Source organism: Jaculus jaculus, chromosome 10, assembly GCF_020740685.1.
Source record: "Jaculus jaculus isolate mJacJac1 chromosome 10, mJacJac1.mat.Y.cur, whole genome shotgun sequence".
NCBI classification, from domain to species: Eukaryota; Metazoa; Chordata; class Mammalia; order Rodentia; family Dipodidae; genus Jaculus; species Jaculus jaculus.
In genome coordinates this window covers 26,320,177-26,334,746 of record NC_059111.1, presented here as the reverse complement: position 1 = coordinate 26,334,746, position 14,570 = coordinate 26,320,177, and the positions used below count along the sequence as shown (strand labels likewise).

The 14,570-nt window shown below is 44.5% G+C and overlaps 1 long non-coding RNA gene across 1 annotated transcript in view; it reads left to right on the top strand.

The window, feature by feature from the left end:
- Nucleotides 1-3,128: 3,128 nt before the first annotated feature.
- Nucleotides 3,129-14,570, top strand: part of LOC123464110 — a 68,819-nt gene continuing 57,377 nt past the window's right edge. The window contains exon 1 of the long non-coding RNA XR_006639364.1: nt 3,129-3,434. This is a non-coding gene — a long non-coding RNA (uncharacterized LOC123464110). The remainder of the gene's footprint in view (nt 3,435-14,570) is intronic.

Below are 14,570 nucleotides of genomic sequence, written 5' to 3'. Positions count from 1 at the left end.
TGCGGCGATGCAGGCTGCAAGATTGCTGCTCCATTTCTCCCACTCATCGCCTGTCCGGACTTACCCGGGGCTGTGGGCTGGCAGGAAGGTGCCAGAATGACCCTGCTCTGCTGTACTGCTAGGGAAGGGGGCCACGAACCCTTCAGGGCTCTCCCATGAACTCCACCACGGTGTGCCTCTGCAGACCCTACCTGCCTCCAGCTTCCATCTAGTCCCCTCCGTGAGCTCCCCACTTCATTCTCTTAACCCGAGGAGACTCCTGGGGTGATGAAAATACCTTTCCCAGCACCCAGCTCTAAAAGCTTGTCTTGCACCCGTGGGCATCTGTGCAGCCCTGAGTCACACACTGGACTCCTGAGTCCTTGGATCGTCGAACTTCACCTTCAGAAAAGCCCTGTGAGGAGAATGCTACGTTGAACCCATTTTACAGTGTGGCAAAGTGAGGCTTTCTGAGGTTCACTGACTTGCTGGGTGGGCTCAATACCAGCCCCATTCCACACAGCTATGCCTCTAAATACCTCTCCCCCCCAACCAGGCCTTGGCCACTCTACCCAGAACTTGGAAACCTGCCCAGCTGTCAGCTTGGGCATCTCTTGCTAGCTTTGTGGGCCTGCGTGAGGTAATTAGTGTCTCTGAGGCTCCGTAACTTCACCTGGAGATGAGGAGAAGAGGTTAAGCTAGCCCCCGTCTCCTGGAATTTTCTGCCCTGTGCAGTTCTGCTTGGGGTAGAAGTGCTGGCAATGGTTGGCAGAATTTTGTGGCTCACACGGGTTGTCGCCACTGGTCTAGCTTCTCAGAGTGGTACCAGCACCTTTTCTCTCTCTCCACGGGAACCCCTTCAGCTCCTCGGGTTTCACCAGCATCTTCTGCAGTGCACCACACTGTCAAGGTTGACAAGAACTGGCATAGGGTTCAGCCAGCCCTTCCTGTTTGCCCAGAATTTCCCCAGTCTTAGAACCAGAAGTCTTGAATGTCAGGAACAGGCCCCAGTCCTGAGAAAACCGGACTTGTTATGGGTTCCAGCAGATTCCTGCTCTCTCCTTTTCATCCAACTCCTTTCTGCACTGCCTGCTCAGTAGAAATCAAGGTCTAGCTCCAGATGCAAAGAAGTAGTTTGCAAGGATAGCTCAGCCAGCCCACAAGGTGAAGGCCAGTCCCCTGCAACAGACCTATGGTTGGGCGGCTGGTTGGGATGTAGGAGATAGAGGCATAGATAGATGACAGATACATTGATAGATATTGTATGTAGAAGGTAGACAGTGATGATAATAGGTAGAAGATAGAGGTCTGCCGGGGCACAGTGCCTGGGACAGAGGAAATAGTCGATCTGAATTGGATGTTAGACCTTGTGTGGAGTGCTCATGGTGACAGCGACCCTCCCATCCTCAGAGCCGCGGGGGGCAGGTGGAGCTAATCCAGATGGGGAGACCTTTGGATGGGCTGTTCATGGGGAGGAGTCTGCTGCGGTGCGGGCCACATCCTGTGTCTTGATGTAAGTGTGGTTACATGGCTTCACATATATGTGAAACCCTATTGGGCTGAACATGTAAGATGTACACAGTTTGTTGCGGTGAGCTATAACTCAGCAAAACGTTCAATGTCTTAGTGCAAATCCTAGGAGAAAACCCTAGCATGATCGGCTCTATCATGTTATATGACATCTTTAGACCACAGTATTCACACCTGTAAATGGGCAGGCCTTATCAAAGATCAGGGCAACAGGTTCATATGTTCCTCTGGTCCCCACATTCTCTGGAGCTTTGCTTCAAAACAATCCAGAAAACAGATGTAGCTTGGGCTGGAGAGATGGCTTAGCGGTTAAGCGCTTGCCTGTGAAGCCTAAGGACCCCGGTTCGAGGCTCGGTTCCCCAGGTCCCACGTTAGCCAGATGCACAAGGGGGCGCACGCGTCTGGAGTTCGTTTGCAGAGGCTGGAAGCCCTGGTGCGCCCATTCTCTCTCTCTCCCTCTATCTGTCTTTCTCCCTGTGTCTGTCGCTCTCAAATAAATAAATAAAAAATGAACAAAAAATATTTAAAAAAAAAAAAAAAGAATGGCAATTCTCTTTAAAAAAAAAAAAAAAAAAACAGATGTAGCTCATAGAGAAGTCCTCCACCCAACACCTCACCCAAGGAGATAGCTGGGCAAATCCCCATGCCAGCAGGCCTACTGTGTGCCAGGCTCATTGTCAGCTGCTTCGCACATGGCTTATACCCTCATCCACAGAGTAATATGCGGTCACTAAAAAGGATAGATGTGACATGGGGTCTGAAGATAGGGCTCAGCAGTTAAAGGTGCTTGCTTGCAAAGCCCGCCCACCCAAACCTGACTCCCCAGTGCCCACGTAAAGCTGGACAACTGGTTCATGCATCTGTGACAGCCCCTCCCCCTCAATGCAACTAAGGTAATGAGAGGTGGAACCCGAGGATCTGAAGCTCACAGGCAACTAGACCGGCCTTCATTCACAGCGGCAAGAGACCCCGACCCCGTCTCAAAGACGGTGGAGGAAGAGTGCAGACACCTCTAACTTGTCACACCTTCAGCGTGGCATGAGCACATACATGCATACATGTACATTTTGATTTTCCTTTTTTAAAAAAAGACATATGTTTGAACATGAGGTTGAGAATTTTTATTCATTTGCATCTCCTAATTTTTGCTGTGCTTCTACAGCAAAATCAACAAAAGACATCAAAAATTGAAAATGCACAATTGTCAAAGAAGCTATTTTTCTCTGTGGGAAGGGCTTGGGAATCATTGGAACATTATTCTAAATGGTCCTAAGTGACTGTAAAGCTGAGCAGTTAGTGCACCTGCTGCGTCATCCAGGGGCTGTGATTGTCCCGATTGCCATGAGTTTGATTTCAACTTTGATTAACTGAAGCCTGGCTTGGTTGGAGGCAGCGAGACAGTCAGGAGGCCGCCGCGATGGAAAACAGTAAAAGCGCTACTGGACTCTGTTGCTATAGCAACAACACAGCAAAGCTATTTAGTTGTTAACTCCTGGGAGAAAAGGCAGGACAAAAATTAGTGTAAAGTTATAGTATAACTTGGGCTGTGGATATTTAACCTCTAGCTCCCCAATCCTCCCCTGGGTACACACCCAGCTAGCTCCAACCGTGCCCTCTCTTCGAGTGCAGACACCCTGTGTGAACGGCTGAGGGTACAAGTATTTGGGGACGATCCCTAGAACAGTGCCTTGCAAACCCAGTGTGCGGAGGAGCCTCCCGGGGGCGCGGACTCTCGGGGGAGCAGGATGGAATCTGAGACGATCACGTGGTGCTGAGGCTGGCGCACAAACCCCACTTTAAGTAACAAGGCCCTGGTCTGGACTCTCAAAGCTTCCTGGAGGAAGGAAACAGACGGGGCATGTCTTGCTTTCTGCCATATGTCCCCCACAGCCCACAGCACCTGAAGTCGAGCTATGGAGGAGGAGGTAAGAGAAACTCTTCCATGTCACGGGAATGGAGGAATAAATGAATGGTTGTTAGGTCCGCTCACACGTTTCTTTCGGCATGCTAACTGAGAAGTAACAAATGCCCAACATTACACTCTGAAAGAGTAAAGCTTCCTTCCTCTCCGGGCTTCTGGTCTCCTTGCAATGCATTTTGTGTCGCATGTATGTAAGGAGGCCAAGAGGCAAGCTTGGGTGCAGCTCCTCAGGCGCTGTCTACCTTTTTGAGACACGTTCTCTCACTGTTCCGAACTCACCTAATTAACCTATCTTGCCTGGCCAGCAAGCCCTACAGCTCCACCATTTCCAGTGCTAGGATTATAAGCGCGCATCACTACACCTGATGTTTTGTACATGGATTCTGGGGTCAAACTCATGACCCCATGCCCACAGGACAAGCACTTTACTTACTGAGCTATCGCCTCAGCCATGTAGCGGGTTTTATTTGCTTTATTTTAGACTTCTAGAAATTCTTTGTTCTAAATATTTTGGTTTTATTTATTTATTTATGAGATAGAAAGAGAGAGAGAATGGGTGTGCCAGGGCCTCCAGCCCCTGCAAACAAACTCCAGATGTGTGCGCCACCTGTGTATCTGTCTTACATGGGTACTGGGGAATCAAACTCAGGTCCTTAGGCTTCACAGGTGAGCACCTTAACCACTAAGCCATCTTTCCAGCCTGAGAAATTCTTTATTAAATATATATAGATTATAGATAGATAGAAATAGATATATAGATGATATAGATATAGAAATATAGAGATGGATAGATGATAGATGCATGGATGGATACATGATAGATAGATGGATAGATAGATAGATAGATAGATAGATAGATAGATAGATAGATACATAGATACATAGATACATAGATACATAGATACATAGATACATAGATAGACAGACAGACAGGTAGATGATAGATGGATCTTTTTTCCTGGGTGAAATGGAAGAAAACAATAGTGGCTTGAATATAAAATGCCCTCATGGCCTCAAGTATTTTCCATAAAACTTCCTTCTTAGTCCCCAGGTGAAGCCTTTGGGAGGTGGAGCCTTCCTGGAGGAGGTGTCCCTTGAGGTTATTAGACCAGCCCACTGTGTGTTCAGAACCAGCTCACTCAGATGACTTTCTTCCTACTGCTGTGACAAAACGTGATGCCCTGGCTATCTGCTCTGCCATGCTTTCTCTGCCACGATGAAACAGCCCCTAAAAATTGTAGTCCAGATACAAAGTTTATCATACCACTAGCTGCTTCTGGTTAGGTGTTTGGTCCCAGCAATGAGAAGGGAACCGCTACAAATACTGTACACATCACTCAGAGTCACGTGGTCACATACAACTTTTCATGTTTATATTGAAGATTACCATAGTCGGAATGCTTGTGACCTGCAAATTCATATGTTGAAACCTACCCCTCAGGGTGATGACATTAAGAGTTCAAGTGAGGCTTTTGGGAGATGATTGGGTTATAAAGGTTCTGTCCACATATACAGAATTAGTGCTCTTACAAAGGAGGCCTGGGGAGCAGTTAACTAGTGCCCCCCCACCACGATGGTGTGAAGGCACATAAGAGGAGCCAGCTATGAGAAGTGGATTGGCCCCTTGCAAAACGCAAAATCTTCTGGCTCCTCAGTCTTGGATTTCTCAGCCTCCAGAACTGTGAGAAACAAATTTCCTCCTCTTTTTTTTTCATAAATCAGTCTCATGAACATAGAAGGAGGGCTCTGTGGAGAGAGAGAGGAGGGCAAAAGAAAGGGAGAAGAGAAGGTAATCGGGGGAAAAAATACAAACATAGCCTGTTTTTTCTTATATAAGAATTTCATATTATGTAGTGAATATATGTATATGTATACTTAAAACATAAAAGTAGAAGGGGAACCATTTGGGGGGGTAAGTGAGCAAGGTGGGAAACAAAGGGAGGTAATGGGGGTGAATGTGAGAAAACTACAATAAGAATACCTGGGCTGGAGAGATGGCTTAGCGGTTAAGTGCTTGCCTGTGAAGCCTAAGGACCCCGGTTCGAGGCTCAGTTCCCCAGGTCCCACGTTAGCCAGATGCACAAGAGGGCGCACACGTCTGGAGTTCGTTTGCAGAGGCTGGAAGCCCTGGCGCGCCCATTCTCTCTCTCTCCCTCTATCTGTCTTTCTCGCTGTGTCTGTCGCTCTCAAATAAATAAATAAAAAATTTAAAAAAAATACTTTAAAAAATAAAAAAGAATACCTACTTTCTGATACTTTAAATTTACATACTATCAAATTTTTAAGTATCTTATTTAGGGGATGGAGAGAGGGATTAGTGTTTAAGGTGCTTGCCAAAGGACCCAGGTTCAATTCCCTAGTGCCCACATAAAGCCAATTGCACAAGATCGTGCATGCATCTGGAGTTCATTTGCAGTGGTTAGAAGGCCCTGGTGCGCCATTCTCTCTCTCTCTCACTTGCTGTCTCTCTCTCTCTCTCTCTCTCTCTCTCTCTCTCTCTCTCTCTCTGCCTCTACTTCCCTCTCCCTCTAATAAACAAATTTAGAAAATATTTTTTAAAACATTTATTTCTTTGTAAACAAAGGGGTGGGGAGAGAGAGAATGAGCCTCCTACCACTGCAAACAAACTCCAGACACAAGCGCCATTTTGTGCATCTGGCTTTATGTGGGTACTGGGGAATTGAACCCAGGCCATAAGGCTGTGCAGGCAAGTGCTTTAACTGTAGAGCCATCTCTGCAGTGCCATTGTCCATTTTTCAACCTTACAAATCTGATAAGTGAGAAGGAATCTTTGTTTGTTTTTATTTCTTTAGCTACCAATGAGATTGAGGAGACTGAGCATTTTTTTATATGTCAATTACCATCATGTTAACTAGCGGAGTGTTGTTTTATTTTAAAAAGCTATTGATTTTTATCTATTGATTTTGGAAACCAGCAGCCTTAATAAATTCTCTACCTACCTCTAGTAGCTTTTTCTCTTTTGAATAGCTTTTCAGTTATTTCTTTGGCCTTTATTGTTTTACAAAGTATAGCATTTGGAAATGATAGCTTTGTCTTTCTTTAACATTGGTATTCCCTTTCTTTTTTTTTTTTTGTTTATTTTTATTTATTTATTTTGAGAGCAACAGACAGCGAGAGAAAGAGGCAGAGCAAGACAGAGAGAGAGAATGGGCATGCCAAGGTCTCCAGCCCCTGCAAACCAACTCCAATGCCTGCACCACCTTCTGCATCTGGTTTATGTGGGTCCTGGGGAATTGAGCCTCAAACCAGGGTCCTTAGGTTTCACAGGCAAGTGCTTAACCACTGAGCCATCTCTCCAGCCCCTGGTATTCCTTTTCTTTAAGCTTATCACAATAGGGGCTGGAGAAATGGCTCAGTGGCTAAGGCACTTTCCTACAAAGCCTAAGGACCCAGGTTTGATTCCCCAATACCCACATAAACCAGATACACAAGGTGGTGCATGGGACTGGAGTTTGCAGTGGCTAAAGGCCCTGGTGTGCCCATTCTCTCTCTCTCAAATAAATAAACAAAATGAAAATTTATTGTTAAATTTATTGCCATAGGAAAACACAGATTTCTCTTGTTAAGTGTGCCATGCACCTCTAAAACACTATCCTATGGTGTGATTGACACTGTTCCTAGTGAGCATCAGCCTCCCATTAACACCTCCCCTCCAGCCCCTGGTTACTACCATCTCCCTTGTTCTGTCTGACTACTTCATTTTATTTTTATTTTAGAGAGAGAGAGAGAGAGAGAGAGAATTGGTGTACCAGGGCCTCAGCCCCTGCAATTGAACTCCAGATGCTTGCGCCACCTAGTGGGCATGTGCGACCTTGTGCTTGCCTCACCTTTGTGCATCTGGCTTACCTGAGATCTGGAGAGTTGAACATGGGTCCATAGGCTTCACAGGCAAGCACCTTAACTCTAACCCTGTTTGACTACTTTAAATGCCTCATATCACTGGGATTGTGTGGTGTTTGTCCTTCTGTGGTAAAGCATGATGCTCTCCATCAAGTTTGGGTGAGAGCTCCGACAGTTAAACTCTTGCTTTGCATGCATGAGGACCTGAGTTTGATCCCTAGGACCCATGGGAAAATGCCAGGTGTGGAAGCCTGTGCTTTTCATCCCAGGGCCAGGGAGGTGGTGACAGGAAGACCCCTGGCAACTACTGCTAACCAGTCTAGCCTAACTGGCCAGTTCTAAGCCAATGGTGTCCCTATCTCAACAACTGATGACACCTGAGGGCAGCCACACCCAAGGTTGGCCTCCACATGCACAAGCACACACATGCATTCATACACATGTGGACATGCATATACACACATGCGCGCACATACACACGCACGTCTAAAAAGAATGAAAATAGGACTGGGGAGATGTCTTAGTGGTTAAAGCACTTGCCTGTGAAGCCTAAGGACCCAGGTTCAATTCCCCAGGACCCATGTAAGCCAGATGCACAAAGTGGTATATGCGTCTGTGTTCATTTGCAGTGGCTAGAGGCCCTGGGGCACCCATTCTATCTGTCTCTCTCTCTCAATATCTCTTTCTCTGCAATAAATAAATAAAATATTTTCTTTAAAAATAAAGAATGAAAGTAAGCTGGGCATGGTGGCTCATGGCTTTAATCCCAGCACTCAGGAGGCAGAGGTAGGAGGATCACCATGGGTTCAAGGCCAGCCTGAGCCTACATGGTGAATTCCCCAGGCCAGCCTAGGTTAGAGCAAGACTCTACCTTGAAAAAACAACAAAAAAAAAAAAAAAAAACCAGGAATGAAAATAAATGAAGTGCAGGCAAACATTCCCTACTGATGTTGATTGCCTTTAACTTCTGGACTGAGCTGTATTCAGTTACAGCCCCTGTCTTTCCTTTAATATGCTACTAGCTTCCATTTGCTATGACTGTTCGAATTTTGTATTGATCGCAAAAATGAAGTTCACCTCTGGATTCTTTTTTTTTTTTTTTTAATGCTTCACTGGAGTTGAAATCCATCGCACACTGGCTTTAATCAGTGTGGTGTTTCCTTTGTAATTCTTTGGAATAATGTAGGGAGTTGTGTAATTCTTGTTCTTCAAATGTGATAGGTCACACTTTAAATGACTTACAGAGCCATCAATGCCAGACAATGGGGAACATGATTAAATATAATTGGGATAGAATGCCACACAGCCATTTAGCTGTCTAAGCTGGGGGCTTTGGGCAGACTAGGATGCAAAATAGCTCTTTGGAAATTGTCTTGTTGTAATTCCATGATAAATGGCATAAATAATGACTCATCACATCAGATTTTTTTTTAGATTTTCTTTCTATACCACAATCAAGTTTGAAATTTTATATTTTCCTAGAAAATAACTGGTTTTTTCCATATTTGTGCAAAGATACATATTTTCAGAGAAGGCATCTAAGTTTCTCTATGTCTATGATTACTTTTCCATTATCAGATTTTACATACTTATGGTTTCCCCTTATTTGCCTTGTTTAGTTTACATAGTGGCTCACCTATTTCATTATGGGTACATTTTTGTTTTAATTATCCTAGATTTTGGGGTTGTGTTCTAGTCTTCCTTTTTCTTTTCTTAATTTTCTTTTTGTTTTTCAAGGTAGGGTCTCCCTCTAGTCCAGGCTGACCTGGAATTCACTATGTAGTCTCAGGGTGGCCTTGAACTCACAGCGATCCACTTACCTCTGATCCACTTACCTCCCAAGTGCTGGGATTAAAGGCGTGCACCACCACACTCTACAGTTGTCTTCCTTTTTCTTAGTAATTTCAAAAATCTATATACTGTTTAATTACATTTATTTTTATTATTATTATGTTTATTATGCTTGTTACTTTTCTCAATTCTTAAGTCATAATAATTATTACTATTTACTCGTTCTTTTTTAATGATTGTTAACATATAAATATTTATGTCTCACTAAAATTTATACCCAAAATGGCAGTATGGGGTGTGGCTTTAAGAGATTTGTTAAGGAGGGTGAGCACACATAAATGGGAATAAAGCCTTTATGAAAGAGAACCCAGCTTTCCTTCACAAGAGGAACCAGGATAAACAACACAATCAATGATCTGGGAACCTCCCCCGATGCTGAAATCTGTCACTCTCTTCATTTCATCTTGGACTGCCTGTCCTTCCAAATGTGTGAGAAGTGAGTTTCTGCTGTTTAATAGTTCCTAGACTCCAGCATTTTGTTTTAGCAGTGTGAAATGGACTACGGTGGTAATGACAGGATCTGAGAATAATTTTAACTGTGTTCTCCAAACCCAAGCTGCCCCATGTAGCCTCCAGTAGCCATCTATAGGCACTTAGATTTGAGTTAGATTAGTTCCGATCAATTAATAGTAAGATCAGTTCCCTCATAAAATTAGATACTTTTTATTGGCTTAGTAGCCATGTGTGGTTAGTGGCTACTGCACTGGACCTCACAGATATGGAAAATTTTCTTCTGTTGGGCCCTGATAGTATAGAACATATTATACAGCCATCAAGCTCCTATACTTATATATAAGCAAAACCCAATTCTAAGTCATTGAAACCCTAAAGGGAAATCATTACTTCAGTGTCTCCAGCCCTGCCATTAAACTGGCTTCAACACAACCAAATGTGATATTCATGTATCTCCATCTTTTAAAAAATATTTTATTTATTTGAGAGAGAGAGAAAGAGGCAGATAGAGAGAGACAGAGAGAATGGGCACGCCAGGGCCTCTAGCCACTGCAAACAAACTTCAGATACATGCATCACCTGGTGCATCTGGTTTACATAGGTACTGGGGAATTGAACCTGGGTCCTTAGGCTTTGCAGGCAAATGCCTTAGCTGCTAAGCCATCTCTCCAGCCCTCCATCTTTTTTTGACTAGTTTATTTATTTGCAAGGAGAGAGAAAGAGAATGGGCACACCAGGTCCTCCAGTCACAGCAAACAAACTCCAGGTACATGTGCCACTTTGTGCATCTGGGTACTGGGGATCAAGCCCAAGTGTTAGGCTTTGCAGGCCAGCACCTTAACCTGTGATCCTTCCCTCCAGCCCCTGTTTCCGTCTCTTGGTGCTATGAGACTTGATTGACTCACCAGGGTTCTTCCTCCTCCTCCTTCCTGTCAACGTCTCTACTTGACCCTTCTCTGCTCAGCTCCGCAGGGTGTGCCTAGCAGTGAGCGTCTTCAAAGTCAGATTTCCTGGACACGGGAGAGCGCGAGCGATTTATTATTTAACATCTCTACGCTTCCGTGTCCTCATTTGGAAAAGCGTACTCCAGAGAGGCGCTGCAGAGTCTAAATGGGGTAAAGTGTGCACAGCGCTTACACAACGCTCGACCCACGGAAGTGTGTCACAAACGCTAGCTGGAGGGGTGCAAGGCAGGTTTTCTCCCCGCTGCTTAGCCCCGGGCAGCTACAGGCTCAGGTTATCCGAGCCCCGCACTCCCCGTAGATTAGCCCCAGTTGAGCCAATCATTGTGGTCTAATGCACTAGTTACTCTTGACTGGGTCATGTGTCCCACTTTCCCAGTAGATTAACCCTAGTTGGGTCAATCACCATGGGCTAATGCACTGGCTGTGCTTGCGTGTTCAAGGCCGGGTCATGTGACCCACTTCTGTGGCCAAAGATTAGTCATTCTGCTTTTGACAACCACATCAAAGCAATGAAGTTTCAGGCAGCAATACTTATCTTTAAAAAAAATAAAGAAAAGTCAATTTTACAAGCAGAAGGATACTGAAAATGTGCTCAGTAGTTAGACAATAGCAGTCACGGTTGGCTCCATCATGCCACTTGAATACTCAACACAGGCATGACACATCCATACATACATACCAGCATACAAAATGTAACATTCTACATGCATCAAAAAAAGACACATAAAACAGAGCTGGAGAGATGACTTAGTGGTTAAAGTGCTTGCCTTCGAAGCCTAAGGACCCAGATCTGATAACCCCAGATTTGATACCCCAGGACCCACATAAGCCAGATGCTCAAGGTGACACATGCATCTGGAGTTCGTTTGCAATACCTGGAGGCCCTGGCACACCCATTCTCTCCCTATCTGCCTCTCTCTTTCTCTCTATCTCTAATAAATAAATAATATAAAATACATAAACACAGCTGGAGAGATCACCCAGTGGTTAAAGGCATTTGTTTGCAAAGCCTAAAGGCCTGGATTCAATTCCCCAATAGCCACATAATGACAGATGCGCAAACTAAAACACATGTCTGGAGTTTGCATGGTACTAGGGCCTGGTTTCTCTCTCTCTCTCTCTCTCTCTCTCTCTCTCTCTCTCTCTCTCTCTTTCTCTCTCCTTGCAAATAAAGAAATAAAATTATTTTAAAAAGACATAAACATGGGCTGGAGAAGATGGCTTAGTGGTAAAGGTGCTTGTCTGCAAAGCCAAAGGGCCCCAGTTCAATTCCCCAGGACACAAGTTACCCAGATGCACAAGAAGGCACATGCATCTGGAGTTCGTTTGCAGTGGCTGGAGGCCCTGGTGTGCCCATTCTATCTACCTCTTTCTGTCTCTCTCAAATAAATAAATAATATATTAAAAAACACATAAACACTTTTCAAAAGAAGACAACCAAAAGTTATATAGTTATATCTAATTATTGCTTATAGTCCCTGGTCAAGGGTACCCAAGTATTATACATTTCTATCAATTTTATCTGATGTGGTTTCTTTCTTGGTTTTTTGAGATAGGGTCTCACTCTAGTCCAGGCTGACTTGGAATTCACTATGGAGTCTCAGGGTGGCCTTGAACTTCATGGCAATCCTCCTACCTCTGCCTCCCGAGTGCTGGGATTAAAGGCGTGCACCACCACGCCCAGCTGATATGGTTTCTAATGTCACACAACCAATGACTATATGATAATGTAACCACTCCAAACACAATATAAAGTGGTAGAGAGATAATAATATTAACACACACACACACACACAGCTGTTGAGAAAATAGAAACAAAAAATAAATATAGTCTCTAACCAATACTGTAAGCCACACCTTACTGTAGGAATGATCAAAACTCCCTTATTGGGCTGGAGAGGTGGCCCAGAAGTTAGGAGCACTTCCTGTGCAAGCACAAGGACATGAGAGGCTTCTGGAGTTCGATCCCTGCAACCCACATAAACAGCTGCACCTGGCCACGTGCTCCTGTAACCCCACTGCTGGAGGGGAGAAGAGACCAGAGAACTGCTGGCGCTTGCATGAAACATAGCAAGTTCCTGCACCACTAATAGACTCCACCCAAGTACAAATGAGCAGAAGAGCGATGGAGCAGGACACCTGACATTCAGCTCCAGCGACTGCAGAGAAGTGCATGGGGCACTGCACGGACACAGTCGTGTGCATACACCACACACACACACACACACACACACACACCCCATATTATACACACACAAGCAGCAACAATAACAAAAAGTCCACTATCGGGGCTGGAGAGATGGCTTAGCAGTTAAGGTGTTTGCCTGCAAAGCCAAAGGATCAGGTTCGATTCTCCAGGACCCATGTAAGCCAGATACACAAGGGGGAGCATGCATCCGGAGTTCGTTTGTAGTGGCTGGAGGCCCTGGCATGTCCATTCTTTCTCTCTCTCTCTTTCTGTCTTAAATAAATCAATAAAATATTTTTTAATTTTTTTTCTTATTTTTATTTATTTGTTTGAGAGCAACAGGGAGAGAAAGAGGCAGTTAGAGAGATGGAATGGGCACTCCGGGGTCTCCAGCTTCTGTAATCGAACTCCAGACTTCTGTATCTGGCTAACGTGGGTCTTGAGGAAGCAAGCCTTGAACTGGGGTCCATCCTTAGGCTTCACAGGCAAGAGCTTAGCCGCTAAGCCATCTCTCCAGCCCAATAAATAATATATATATATATAATGTATATTTTAAAGATCCATTATCTATTCAAACTTTTAACGCAGTTTGGAGTTTTGGTGACTTGAATTTTTAATTTCTGTAAAATACACAACTTGAATGAAGATATCATATGTGTATCTTTTCTTCAGATACCAGATTTCATATGACTGTTGGAACACAGGTGTGTACATAGTGGGTCCGGGGTGGAACTGGACTATGTAGAAGATTATGATACTGCATGAGAACTTAAACCCAAACCTGTGTCAGGTCTGTGTGCATACCCAATTAAACACAGGAAATAAAAACTGTTTTGGGGCTGGAAAGATGGCTTCGCTGTTAAGCACTTGCCTGTGAAGCCTAACAAACCCAGTTCAAGACTCTACTCCCCAGGACCCACGTTAGCCAGGTGCACAAGGGGGTGCATGCATCTGGAGTTCATTTGCAGTGGCTGGAGGTCCTGATGTGCCCATTCTCTCTCTCCATCTGCCTCTTTCTCTCCCTGTCTCTCTGTCACTCTCAAATAAATAAATTAATTTTTTTAAAAAAAACTGTTTTGGATGCTGGAGAGATTGCTCAGTGGTTAAGGTACTTGTCTGTAAAGCCTAATAACCTGGGTTCAATTCCCCAGTACCCACATAAAGCCAGATGCACAAAGTGATATGTGTATCTGGAGTTTGTTTGCAATGACTGGAGGCTCTGGCATGCCCATTTTCTCTGTCCCTCTCTCTCTTCTCTCTATCTCTTGTTTTAGTGAGCTTTAAAAAAAAATCCATTATCTGGCCATGGGGTGAATTTCATGGTAACTATGGACTCCCCAAACTTTTCACTCTGAGGAAATATGACTCGTCCATATTCCTCCACCACCATGTACTATGGAGGATTGCAGAGAGGATTCTCTTTCTGGAGAATACACTTCCCTTAAAACCTATTGCCTGCTGACCCAGCCAAGTAGAACAGGATTGCTTTGGGGTTTGGGCAGTCACAGACCATGCAATGCTTTTCAAATTCTGGTCTTGGGACAGGCGTGGTGGCACATGACTTTAATCCCAGCACTCAGAAGACAGAGGTAGGAGGATTGCAGTGAGTTCGAGGGCAAACTGAGACTACATAGTGAATTCCCGGTCAGCAGCCTGGGCTAGAGTGAGACCCTACCTCAAAAAAAAAAACCTGGTCTTGGGGTGAGAACATGACTCAGCAGGTAAAATTGCTTGCCGCATAAATATGAAAGCCTTAAAGTGTCTAAATTTGATCTCTAGCTCCTATGCAAAAAAAAAAAAAAAAAAAAGCCAGGTGTGAACA